The sequence below is a fragment of the Petaurus breviceps genome, unplaced genomic scaffold, assembly GCF_028583685.1.
Source record: "Petaurus breviceps papuanus isolate PSGF00001 unplaced genomic scaffold, PetGlider_PUasm1.0 175, whole genome shotgun sequence".
NCBI classification, from domain to species: domain Eukaryota; kingdom Metazoa; phylum Chordata; class Mammalia; order Diprotodontia; family Petauridae; genus Petaurus; species Petaurus breviceps.
The window spans coordinates 64,498,378-64,504,377 of NW_027185764.1; the positions used below are offsets into that span (position 1 = coordinate 64,498,378).

The 6,000-nt window shown below is 43.8% G+C and overlaps 1 long non-coding RNA gene across 6 annotated transcripts in view; it reads left to right on the forward strand.

The window, feature by feature from the left end:
• LOC138159166 (uncharacterized) overlaps positions 1-6,000 on the forward strand; it is a 322,195-nt gene that overhangs the window by 97,497 nt on the left and 218,698 nt on the right. For 3 of the 6 annotated variants that reach the window (XR_011167827.1, XR_011167830.1, XR_011167826.1), the window contains exon 4: positions 66-660. The exons of the other annotated variants lie outside the window; for them this stretch is intronic. This is a non-coding gene — a long non-coding RNA (uncharacterized lncRNA). The remainder of the gene's footprint in view (positions 1-65; positions 661-6,000) is intronic. 6 annotated transcript variants of the gene reach the window in all.

Below are 6,000 nucleotides of genomic sequence, written 5' to 3' on the forward strand. Positions count from 1 at the left end.
GTCCTTGTCTTCCAGGCCTCGTTGGGCCCCTTTGCCAGCCTCACGTTCTCCATCTCTTTCATTAGGAGCACGGAATTCTCTACCTGCTAACAATCACGGGATTTGGGAACAACATCCCTTATGGGCATTGTCACCTGTCCACTGTTGGGGGCTGGCTGAACTTCTGTGAACAGCTCACACCCAGCTCTTAGGCTGAAGCCCAGATGCTTATTTTCCAGTTTCTGGTGGAGCTCCAGGGCTATGAAAGCATTCCCAGGGTGAGAAAGATGTCGTGGCACGTCCAAAGAGACCTGAGCACAATGGAACCTTTGCTTGTCTTCATCATCAGGGAGTAAACTTTCCTGGGCTTCTCATCTTGCCAGGGGGGCTTGCTCTGCCTCCATGATCAGCTCTGGTCTCTCCCCTGTGAGCTGAGGGGTGGGGTGCTGGTGTCGTCAGGCCTCCCCTTTAGAGCGTAACCCTGTGAAATTGGAGAAAACTGAAACCAGGAACTAATTGCAATGCAGACTGAGAAAAGAATTATCAGCGGGACTCCCTCACCAATTTCTCTTGATGTTTCTGACCTGGTAGCCAGCCATCCCTGCAGGGAAACTACAGGGCAGGGACCTTCACCTAATTCTCCGTTGTCAGTTACACCACCTGAGGCATTGCTGGCTGGGGGTGAGTAGTAATCACCATTTCATCACCTCCCTAAGACTACTGTATCTTTTCTTTGTTCCCAGCAAACAAGCTAGTTGGGAGTCATAAAATCCTAAATAAAGGCTGTCTTCTCTTGATCTCACCTACTTTCCACTTTGGTTTTTCTTCTTTGAAGCCACAGTCAAAGTTGTTATCCTGGATCTAGGGGAAAAGAGGTAGGTTTGGGGAGGAGGGGTGATTGATTTTTTTTTTTTAATAATCTACTTACTTAATCACTAATTGATGTCCTGCATGGTGATCATCTTGCTGAATCTTTCCCCTTCTCCCACATATAAATGAATGAAAAGGTATTGTTTGTATAACTCTGGTGAGGCAGAGATCTGACTTTTCTCCTAAGTAGCATCAATGGGCCTAAACATCAACCCTCTGGAACTGCCTTGGCCAACTGGAACAGTCTTACTGCTCTGTTGTGTTCAAGCATGTGTAATCCATGGCCCAGGTCTCTAGAAAACTCTGGACTCCAGTAGACTTGGGCCAGTCCTGGGGACTGACCTTAAAAGGGCCATCTCCCTCTGGCTTGTTGCCCCCCCCCCCAATATTGCTCCAGAAAAAAATTATCCAATATATATAATATATATATTGTACGGTATAATTTATATTTAGGTTTTCCCCAAACATGGGTAACAGGGGTCCCTGACTCTTAGACAGGAGATCACAGCTTTTATTATACCCTGCAGAAAATGCAAAGGATTCATAGAAGCCCAAAAATATCTACAAAATATCCCATCAGCTCTCAGTAGAAGGGAAAAGAACTCAAGAATGGGTAATTTTTTTTTTTTTTTTTGCATTCCAGGAAGCCTTTTCCTAGTAGGGGCCTAGCTGGTCTCTCTAAGACTTACAGTGCCACCCTGTGGTATAGACTGCTTATACTGTGGTGGGGGTGGGGGGTGGGGGTGGAATGGGCAAGCTGACTATGTGACTCAGTGGATAGAGAATTGGACCTGGAGTCAAGAAGTTGTTGTTCAGACGTTTTTTCAGCTTTGCCTGACTCTTCATGACTTTATTTGGGGTTTTCTTGACAAAGGCACTGCAGTGGTTTGCCATTTCCTTCTCCAGCTCTTTTTACATATATTGAAATTAAGAGGGTTAAGTGACTTGCCCAGGGTCATACAGACAGTAAGTGGCTGAGGCTGGATTTAAACTTATGAAGATGAGTCTTCCTGACTCCAGGCCTGGTACTCTATCCACCACACCACCTAGCTGCCCAGGTCTGAATATAAGACTCTCAAAATAGAGAATTTTTTTTTTTTAATTTGGGATTCCCAGGAAGTTAATCTCAAAGTTGGAGGGTATCAGGCTAACACAGTTAGTAAGTATGTGAAACAAGACTTCCACATCCAGTGGGTCATCTGCTATGATCCACTGTATTATGAGCTGAGGTTGAGATTTTCTTGGAGCCCACTACTCCCTTCCTTGGGGCCCCTAGGTGGTACAGTGGATAGAGTACCAGGTCTAGAGTCAGGAAAACTCATCTTCCTGAGTTCAAATCCAGTCTCAGACACTTCCTAGCTGTGTGACCTTAAGTGAGTCACTTAACCCTGTTTGCCTCAGTTTCCTCATCTGTAAAATGAGCTGGAGAAGAAAATGGCAAACCACTACAGTATCTTTGACAAGAAAATGCCAAATTGGGTCACAAAGAGTAAGACAGAAGGGAACAACAAAGTCCCTTTCTTCACTATTACAATTGGGGGGGGGGGGGGGATGTTGGAGGGATTAATTTTCATAGCCATTAGTCACTGTGAAACCACAACTGGTTTGTCTCTCATTGATGGTGTTGCCCAAAGCCAGGGAAGCCTCCTTCTTCTCCATTCCCACAGCATCGAGGTTCAGTAGGAAGAGCCTTGGATTTGGACTCAGAGAACTTGGCTTTACACATGGCCTCTACTATATTTTACTGCCCTCTGACTTTGTGCAAGCTGTTCAAGCCCTCTGGGCTGTCCCTTTGTCTTCATGTTCTGATCTGGGAAGAGAGCGGGGACTTGTTATCTGCTGAGAGCCCTTTCTAGCTCTTTATGATGCTGTGGTCTTACACTCCTAAAAGCTGATGGTGGCAGAGTTCTGATGCCAGTCCTATTGTTCTTATAATGCTCAGCCGGCTGTCAGTGCCAGTCTCTGAGTCATAGTTTTTCCTCCTGGAATTTATGATCCGGGCATTCTGCGTCTGTTATTGAACTATTTATCCTTTGAAGTGGTCACATTGGCGGAGAGCCCAGCCTGGGTCAGGGTTTTGTGGTGTTGGGGGATGAAGTCTTTTTAATTTTTTTTTTTAAACTGTGAACTGCACAATAAGCATGGAAGCTTCCGCACCAAATGGTTTCTGAAATGGGCATCCAGACTTCAGAGTGAGTCAGTGTCATGTCGATGGGCTTGCAGCAGATGCTGCTTCTGTCAGAGTGGACTCAGGCACCTTTCTGCATCCCAGGGAGGAGTGATGGGATTTTCTCTGTGGTCCGTTTCATTCCACTGAACCTCACTTAGCCCTGGAAAATGAAAGGTTACAATCTGATCAAGGGGCTGCCTTGTCACCTGCCTGAAGCAGTCATCCAAAACACCTCCTGAAGAATGCCACCCTGTCAATTCACACCTCCGGGTGAAGACTGCTGAGATTTGCCACTCTGAACACCCCATTCATTAGGAGTGGTCAGGGTTTTTCCCTACCCATTTCACTTTTAAACTAAGTTACTGGTGGCAATACAATGTAATCTTTTTTTTGACAGATAGATCATACCTATTCAGTTACCCAATAATAAATCATGTTGAACATGCCGTCATGTTGCCTTGCTGTTTTCCAGAAGGCCCAGACCATGGGAATGATAAACAATCTCAAATATCTACTCACAATTTCCATAATTGGTTTAGTGTAGGCACACCATAAATCCACTTAATTTGAAGCAAAATGTTATTGTTTTTCTTTGACTCAGAGGATGGATGTTGATGTAGAACATAATCTAGATTGATTACAGTGACCATGCTCATAAAAATCTGGCTTTTCGATCAAAGGTTGTAAGCCCCAGCCATCCCTTGCTCTCAGGTAGGAGAGGAGAAAAATATGGTTCAAATTCATGGCCTTTGCTTCCTTTTCACTGGAAAATTATGTCATGACAAAGCTCACTTCAGAGGGAAGGGAGGCATTACGGATTGTTTAAATTGAATTATAATAATCAGTGAGCTCTGCTTAGAGTACGTGCCTAGCTTACAGACAAGGAATGCTAACGGGGCTATATGCATGTAGACTGAGGTTTAATGTGTGTAATGCAAACATATTATAGCTGTGAATCCTAGTAGGATGTGTATATGGAAAATATTTGTAGATCACTGATTAAATTCAGTCAGTTAGGGATAAAAGACGATAGAATTTGCTCAAAAAGGCACTATTCTTAGGAGTCAGGGAATCTGGGAAAGTCTGTGATGAATACTGTATGATCTTAAGCAGTCACTGGTTCACTGTTCTGGATCTCTATTTCCTTATCTATAAAATGGACTGGTTTATATTTTCAGATCCATTATTTTCTGACTAAATCACTAGACTTTTGATATATAGCCAAATGACCATCTGATGCCACTTGAGGCCTTTAAATGTTGTTGTTTGTCCTTAGTTTTTGAAAAGGCCTAATGACATTACAGGGTGATACCTTGACTTGCCCTTGAATTGGATTTGTGAGGCAGAGTTGCACAAAGTTATCAGCCTCACTCTCTCTTGAGTCATCAAAATCCAGTGGCAAGACAAAAGTCAGGATGACTAGTGATGTTCCAGGATGCAGTGGATGACCTTGGCATCCTTGATGTTTGACCAAGCTCTAAGCCGGGGTGGGAAACCTTCATCCTAGAGGCTACATGTGACCCTCTAGGTCCTCAGGTGTGGCCCTTTGATTGAATCCAAATTTCACAGAACAAATTCTTCTGTTAAGGGAAGTCCACAGCAGCTGCTTCAGCTGACTTCATGACCATTGGAACAAATTGTCCCCAAGCACCCATTCCTTGGGGAGGGGGGTCTTCACATGCTTAAGTCTCTGGCTTACCAATAGGTTTGAGACCTGACAGTTCTCTCCATTCAGTTTATCCCATTTGCTAAGATGGTTTCACCCGGGTGTGGCTTCTGTGCCTGCTAGAGCTTCTTAGTGCCACAGGTGAGAGTTGAGTGAAGGTGGACACCATGGGTGGATGAGCAGAACTGAAAAGGGCTCGGCAGCCCTCCCACCAGAGGTGCTAGTACTTCCCAAACACCTGCTATAGCCCCAGACTTCTAAATACAGGTTGGGGGAAAGGGTCCCCAGAAATAATGCTGAGAGAGCACAGAAGGCACTTCTTCCTTTGTGTCTTCTTTGAATATTTTTTTTTCTTGAAATTCTTAAATTCTAGTACTGAAAGCAACTTTCAGGAATTAATTAATCTATCCCCTTGCTTCTCAGGAAGGTGACATCAGAACCATTTAATAGAGGTGTCAATTCCATTCTTAAAAAATTCTAGGGGAAAAGATTCCATAATTCTCATTGTCCTAGGGCCTAGGTTCTCAGGGACACAACACCCTCCTCACCCCTCCCTACAAGTCTCATCAGAGATATGACAGGAGCTAAAGGACACAGATATAACAAATGAAACAATCCCTACCTATGGTGAGCCTACATTCTAGTGGGGGAGGCAAGTACCTATAAATACATACAGTTTTAATATAGAGTTAATAGATATAAATTACATATTTATGTAAACAATACAAACCTATAAATATATGATATATAAACGTATACATAACCATACAAACATAAAAAAACAAATAAAATCTATAAATTGGTTAAATGAAAAGTAGTTTGGGAGTTCTCAAGAGCAGTTGGGGAGACTAAGCAAAGGATTCAGGAAGAATATAGTACTTGAACTGCATTTTAAAGGAGGAAAGGGGCTGTCTGAGTTAGAGGTGAAGAGATTCCGGGTAAGGGGGACAGCCACTGCAAACAGCACAGAGAAGGCAAGAGGAGAAGAGAGGACAGGGGAAGAGAGGAGAGGAGAGGAGAGGAGAGGAGAGGGGAGGGGAGGGGAGGGGAGGGGAGGAGAGCATAAAGGAGAAAAAGATGAAAGCTGAAGAGAGGACATGAGAGGTAAGGAAAGAAAAGTGGGAGTAAAAAAGAAAGAATGAGAAAAGAGAGTAGGAGGGGAGATAGAGGGAAGGAGAGAGTAAAGGAGAAAAAGATGAAGAGAGAAGATGAAAAGAAAAAGAAAAATGGGAGTAAAAGGGAATCAGGGAAGAAGAAGGTAAGGAGAAACAGAGAGAGAGAGAGAGAGAGAGAGAGAGAGAGAGAGAGAGAGAGA